Consider the following 7,315-nt stretch of genomic DNA (forward strand, 5'->3'; position numbering starts at 1 on the left):
CCTGTACTGTGATGGAATGCTCTTTGTAACTAAGGAAATAAAGGAAAGCATCAAACTAAAAGCTCATGCATTCAGTCACCAAAAGTAGTGGGGAAATTGGAATATTGGGAAAACTTTGCAAAAGCAATAAAGAACCACCAAACGAGTAATAAAAAAGGGAAGATGGATATGAAAATAAACAGCCACAAAATATAAAAACAGATAGTAATTTAAAAAAAATTATATAAAGTGGAAAAGGGTGGCTAAAGTGAATGTAGGTGCCCTGGAAGATGTGGAAATGAATATAGGGTATGAATAGCTGAGGAATTGAATGGCTATATTGTCTCTGTCTTCACAGTGGAAAACGCGACGTTAAGGATGTGATGGAAGCTGAGGACAATAGCTAATACTAAAGAGGTGGGGCTGAGCAAACTAGTAGGTCCAAAGGTCGATAAGTCCCCTGGTGTAGATAGAGTGCATCCTAGGGTACTGAAAGAAATAGCAAAAATTAATAGTAGAGGCGCTGGTGATAAAGTGACAAATTCTATGGATTTGGGGAAGTTCCCTGTGGATTGGAAGGCAGTGAATGTCATACTGCTGTTTAAAAAATAATGTTGGCAAAAGGCAGGTAGTGATGAATCAGTTAGCTTAACGCCTGTAATTGGGAAAATGCATGAAGCTTGCATTAAGGGAGGAATAGCGAGAGATCTGGATAGAAATTGTTCTATTAGGCAGATGGATTCAGGAAGGGCAGGTTCTATTTGTCAAATTTACTGGAGTTCTTTGAGGGAGAAATGATTTAGAGGAGAACAGGTGGATGTTGTATACTATTTCCATGCAACGTTCTATAAGGTGCTTCATAATGGTGCTTCATAAGATAATGGTGCAGGTGATCGGGGTAATGATTTAGCACAGATAGAGGATTGGTTAACCAATCAATAGGAGGCAGAGAGTTGGGATAAATGAATGTTCTTCTGGTTGGCAGTCAGTGGTGAGCGGGGTGCCACAGGGGTTGAGGCTGGGCCCGCAACTGTTCACAATGTACATTAACGACTTCCTGGAGCAAGTGCAGCACATCTAAGCAAATTGTGCCGAACGTGGAGAGCCTGCAGAGAGATATAGATAGGTTCAGTGAATGGGCAAGGGCCTGGCAGATGGAGCACATTCTCCACTACCAGTTCTACCCATCCATTGTACTCCAGTTCTACCCAATTCAATGCAATATTGATAGCACCAGCCTGACTCAAAATGACCAGTTCTGCCCACTCAAGGCAGTGTTATCTGCTTGGCCGGCCACATGCCCCTTCGTTATTGCCATTAACTCCGTTGCTCACTCTCCATCACTCCTTATTCATTCAAAGCTACTCACAATCCCCCCCCTGTGTTCATCAACCCCATGGATTGCAAATGATTACTGTTATGCCAATGCCGGGACCCGTCCAGGTTGCTTCTTGACTCGACCGAGCCAGACAGTGCTGAGCAGGTCCCTGCCAGAGCTCCCGGCACCTGTCCGCAGATGAAAAGTGGCTCTATGCAACACTGGCTAAGGACTTGGACGCTCGAAAATGCTTTCATGATCGCTGTCTGCGCTGGAGGCTGCATGGGCGATGTTTGCCGGGCTCAAACAACAGCACGTGGCAGGGGCAGAGGAAAAATAAATAGGAGGATTTTTTAAAAATAGGAATAATACTTCTTTGATCTCTTGCTCTGTGATCTCGGCGCACAAACACCTGAGACTGATATTAGTTTGAGCCAGAGAGGTCGGGCTGTTTATAGATAAATGAGGCAATGTCTTGGATAACATAGCAGACATTTCAGGCGAATGTGCTAAATGTTTGTAAGCGCAGCGCACAGCTGGGCTATTAGCTGTTACATCAGCTCTTGTGGTGCAGGGCAGCACAGGAGTCAAATAGAATCGTTTAAAAGGCATTTGAATTGTTCAAATTCTTGAGGCTGTCCCTGCCCAGAAGCTGGGTGGTCACCACTTGCCTGGAAAACCCAGATAAAAGAGACGCCTCAGCAAACAGTTTAAGTATCGCTGGGCCTTCAAACTTATGTGGGAACATTAAGCAAACCTTGGCCATTTGGGGGAACGAGCGTTAAGAAATATAATTCTGTAAATATTGTTTTCCCTCAGCCTCCAGAAACCTGGGCTCTCTGCTTGTTGGGCTTTCTAAGTGATTCACCAGCTTCTTTTGATCTTGTTACTACCCTCGTTTGTTTGTTTTCTCTCTTGCAAATTATTTTTTTTAAACCGCGAAGATCCTCCCCTTGTGTTAATGGCCCATTTAACAGTGTCCAGCGGTCCGCCAGCCTTGGTGTCCCATGGTGTCTGGCTGCATGTGGCAGGCGCTTGCACACCTCCGGGGCGGCTCATCCTCCAAGGCAAGCCCCGGACTGCCGCGAGCCGCAGGCCACTCGGCCGCGCCACTACGGGCTGCTGTTTACGCGTCGCGGGAATCTTCCTTCTGTCATTCCCTCCCTCGGCCTTGCTCCCCGCTCCGATGGTCCTTCCTCGTACCACCGATACCACCTCCCTCCCCTCCTCTCCCTGCGATTGTCAGCTCCGCGTTCCCACCGCTCTCCGGGGGAGGGGAGTAAGTTTATCCGGACTCCGCAGGGAAGCAAAAATGTAGAATCTTCAGGTGATGCGTCGGGCAGTGAGGGTTCCCCAGATGATCCGTAGGGCAGTGAGGGTGCCTAGGTGATGCGTGGGGCAGTGAGAGTCCCCAGGTGATGCGTGGGGCAGTGAGGGACCCCCAGGTGATGATCAGCCTCCCTGCAGCGCATTTCCAGGCACAGTTTTACTGCGTGTGGGAAAAGTGTTCTGCAGTTTGAGCACAGAAAGATCCCACAACAGTACTAACACAAAACAGGACCAAGGCTGGTGTGCTGACACAGGTAGGTTCAGGACCGTGGGCTGCCTCATGTCACTGGGACAGGACCCCTCCTCTCTTCATCAAATCCTCCCCGGGAGGGCATCCGGGAGCCCCGTTTAATGTCTTCCTACGGCCTTGTCTCCTTCTATTCTAATCCCCACAGTCCCTCGTCCCACAGGTGTGATTGCTGCCACAGGAACTGGATGGTATTCTGATATACAAATTGTCAGGGTGAGGGGAGCGTGCCTGATGTCGATGTGAAACAACCTCAATTCACACATACACACTCAAGCAAACACACACGTATACAGTGCATTTGTGCAAACACGCGCGCACACGCTCATGCGAACACACATGCATACACATTTGCACACATGCAGACACACGCACGCTCACAAGCACACGCCTATACACATGCACACACATATATCCAAACGCATGCATATACACATGAGCACCTACACACACATGTCCGCACACAAACACACTCAAATGGACATTCACACACGCACAGAGGCGCACATTTATTATCGACTGGCTGCTCCCTCCGAGGTCGCCCCGATAGTTGCCGTGAGTGGGAGCGTGTGAGCTGTGGAATACTTTAGCACTGCCCTTGATGACAGTAAAGTTGTCCCCTGAGAGGGAGAGGTCATTGAGGAGTCAGCGCTGTGGCTGTAATAAATGTTCCTTCGGTCTCTAAAAGACAGCTTGGACTTTGTGTCCATGCCACCGCTTCTCATTTCTTTCCAGCAAAATAAAATGCAGAGTTTGCAAAAATTAACTGATGTTCCTGCCGGTGTATTCCCATCTCGGACCGGGCAGAGCAGACAATTGCTCGTTAAATGATGTTCTGTTCCCCGCTCTCAATGGTCCCTTTATATTCCAGCTGTGAGTTACGACTGAGCTTAGAACCTTCAGAAAATTACCAAAATGTCAATCTTTGTGGGTTGGATTCCTTCCCAGAGTGGATCTGAGTTGCACAGGGCAGTGAGATCCTGGACAGATGTGGGGTGAGGGGAGTGGGGTTGGGGGTGTGGGAGGAGAGAGTAGGCTACTGAAACTGAGTTAGAGAGCAGGGATATCGTTGGAGTTCCCATTCCTACATGTACCCTGTTCACAAAATGAACATAATCATATCCTGGCACAGGTGCAATACACACACAAACAGACATGCTTGTCACTGTATTCGGTATTTTGTGACAAATAAACATAATCCAGTAACCCGTGCTGTTGTGTGTGTGTGTGTGTGTGTGTGTGTGTGTGTGTGTGTGTGTGTGTGTGTGTGTGAGAGAGAGAGAGAGAGGAATGTATGTGCGCACTCGCTTGTATGTGAGTGTGTTTGTATGTGTGCTTGTGTGTCAATGTGTGTACATGTGCATCTGAATATGCAGATATTCATACTTATGCATCTGTATATATTTGTGTCTGAGTGCATGTGTGTGTGTGTGTGTGTGCATACATTTGTCTGTGAGTTAATGTATGAAAGTATGTGTGTGTGTACATGTGTGTGTATACATGTGTGTGAGCATGGGATTGTATGTGTATGAGTGTGTAAGTGTGTTAGTATGAGCGTGTAAGTGTGTGGTGTTTGTGTGTGAGGGAGAGAGTTTGTGTGTTGTGTGGGTATATGTGTGCATGAGGGTGTGTATTTGTTATTGAGTTTGGGTGTGTGTAAGTGAATATGTGAGTGTGTTAGTTACTCTGTGTGTGAGTTTTGGAATGTGTGTGTGAATTTGAGTGTGTGGGTGTGAATGAATATGTGAGAGTGTGATGGTATGTCTGCATGTGTGTGAGTGTGTGCAAGAGTGAGTGTGTGATTGCATGAGAGTGTGTGTGAGTGTGAGAATGTGTTTGGGGTGTGGGTGTGCGTAGAATGTGAATGTGCATGAGTGAGTGAGGGTGTGTGTGTGAGTGAAACTGTGCACATGGGTGTGAGTGAGTGTGCAAGCATGAGTGTGAGTGTGTGGGTATACATGTGAATGTGAGGGTGTGTGTTGGGTGTTCGTGTGTGCGCATGGGGGTGTGTGTGTATGTTTGTGTGTGTGTGAATATGAGTGTGCCAAAAGGTGCTTCCATCCATTGTTGAGTACCTGCCAGTACCCAGACCGCAGACCACAGATCAAGGGGTCTCTATTACCACATACTTGTGCATTTTGATTTCCTTGCCTGGATATGTCTCTCCAATGCCATGGTCTCCACACTCAGCACCTCCCCCAAGCCCCTTTATACTACCCCCTCTGCCAGGAGCAGGTTTTGGTAAAACCCTCCTCTAGAGCAGTGCCTAGTTCACCCCATGCCTCAATGAAGCCAACTATCTCTACCTTGTACTAAAAAATAAAAACACAATGCTGGAGAAACTCAGCAGGTCAAACTGGGTCCTTTATATAGCAAAGGTAAAGATATATCACACATTTTGTCCATAGGTTCAGGCACTTGTCTACATTCTGCTCATACCCTGATGAAGGGCTCAAGCCCAAAACTTTGGTTATACATCTCTATTTTTGCTTTACAGTATAAAGTACTGGACCCTGTGTGACCTGCTGAGATTCTCCAGCATTGTGTTTTTACTTCATCCAAGGTGTCTGCAGACTTTCGTGTTTCACCTCTTTACATTGAATGCGCTGCGTTGTTGCTGGACATTGAACGCGAGAAGCAGAATCGCTGATATAAATGGTTGTCAGAGAAGGAAGGCAGATGAAGTCAGAGGCAGATGGGATGTTTGACCACAGACCAGCCTGTGCAGGTGCATGACTTGAACCCAGCCTGTGGGTGGCCAAAATATCCCCTTTTCAAAACCTCTGGAAATGTTTTTTTATATTTTGGTTCATGAGACAAAACAGAGCCAACATTCCAGAGAAGGTGAGTCAAATGTTTACTCGGGAATGTTCCAGAGAAGCCAAGAGCCGCACACCAATACGCCAAGCCAAGATTCTGAGACCCACCTATACACCAACCGTTAGATTACACTGGACAATGAAGATTTTGCTTCCTGAACACTTTTAGAAAACAAACTCTGCTGCCATCAACCCGGCCCTCACCCGCATCTCCTCACTTTCCTCCACATATGCCCTGGCCTCCTCTGCCCAAGATGCAACAAGACAGGATTGCCCTTGTCCTCACTGACCACCCCACCGACCTCTGAGTCTCTGCAATTTCTGCCACCTACAACAGGATTCCTCCATTAGATGATCTTCTCCTCCCCTCTCCTTTTTGTTTTCCGCAGGGATTGCTCCCTTCGGAAATCCCTCATCCACTCATCCCTCCCTACTAATCATCGCTTTAACCACAGGAAGGCTACACTTGTGCCCACACTTTCACACCCTCCCCCTCCCCAACCACCACCATTTGGGGACCCAAACAGTCCTTCCAAGTGAAGGAACACTTCACCTGTGAACCTGCAGTGGTCATCTACTGTATCTGGTGCTCCCGCTGTGGCTTCCTCAATATCGGAAAGACTGGATGCAGACTGGGAGATTGTCTGCAGCAATGACGGGGACCTCTCAGTGGCCAACCATTTCAATTCCACTCTCCATTCTCCCACTGACATGTCTGCTTATAGCCTCTTGCACCTCCATCTCGGCAGCCTCCACCCACTCAGCATCAATATCAACCTTTAATTTACCTTAACCCCCTCCCCCAGTCTCTCTCTTTCCCTCTTCACTCTGTCACCTTTCCTCCAGCTGCCCACCGCCTTCCCTTCCTTCCCCTATCAGAGAGCTACCCTCTGCCCTTTCCCCATCTCCTCAGCTCCTTTCTCTTCCTCACCCTCCCACCTGTCGCCCGTGCAACTCCTCCTACCCCTACCCCGTCCACCACCTCCCAGATGTCTGCCTGATTTTCAGAACCTGAAGAAAGGTTCCGGCCTGAAACTTTGACTGCCTTTCACTTCCTATGGATGCTGTGTGACCTGCTGAGTTGCTCCAGCACATTTATGCACTGCATGCCAACAAGTTAAATATCTCAATACAAATACCCCTCTAGTTTTCGAATCTTTGTGTCAGTAGTTTGGGTGTGAAGGGGAGGTAAACTCAGAAGATGGTGTGGGTTAGGAGCATGGATACATGGTACAGGGCCATCAGCCCACCATGTTGTGTTGTCCTACTGTATATAAACCTACTCAACAATCCAAGCCATCCAAACCTCATAACCCTCTATTTTTCTTACATTCATGTGGCTGTTTAAGTTTTTTGAAAGTCCCTATTGTACCAGCCTCCACCAATACCCAAAGCAATATATTCCCAGCACCCACCACTCTCTGAATAAAAATATTTACCCCTGATGCCTCCCCTAAACTTTCCTGTCCTCATCTCATACACATGCCCTCTGGGACATGCTGGGAGAGTATTGTGTGGGGATTGGGTGCTGAGGGATGCACTGAGGCTTGATGCAGTTAATATGAGGGTGCTATAGGAAAGGACCACTGTTCTCCCATCACCGGGCATTGAGGGGCTGAAACT

The sequence above is a fragment of the Narcine bancroftii genome, chromosome 10 (genome assembly GCF_036971445.1).
Source record: "Narcine bancroftii isolate sNarBan1 chromosome 10, sNarBan1.hap1, whole genome shotgun sequence".
In the NCBI taxonomy this organism is placed as follows: Eukaryota; Metazoa; Chordata; class Chondrichthyes; order Torpediniformes; family Narcinidae; genus Narcine; species Narcine bancroftii.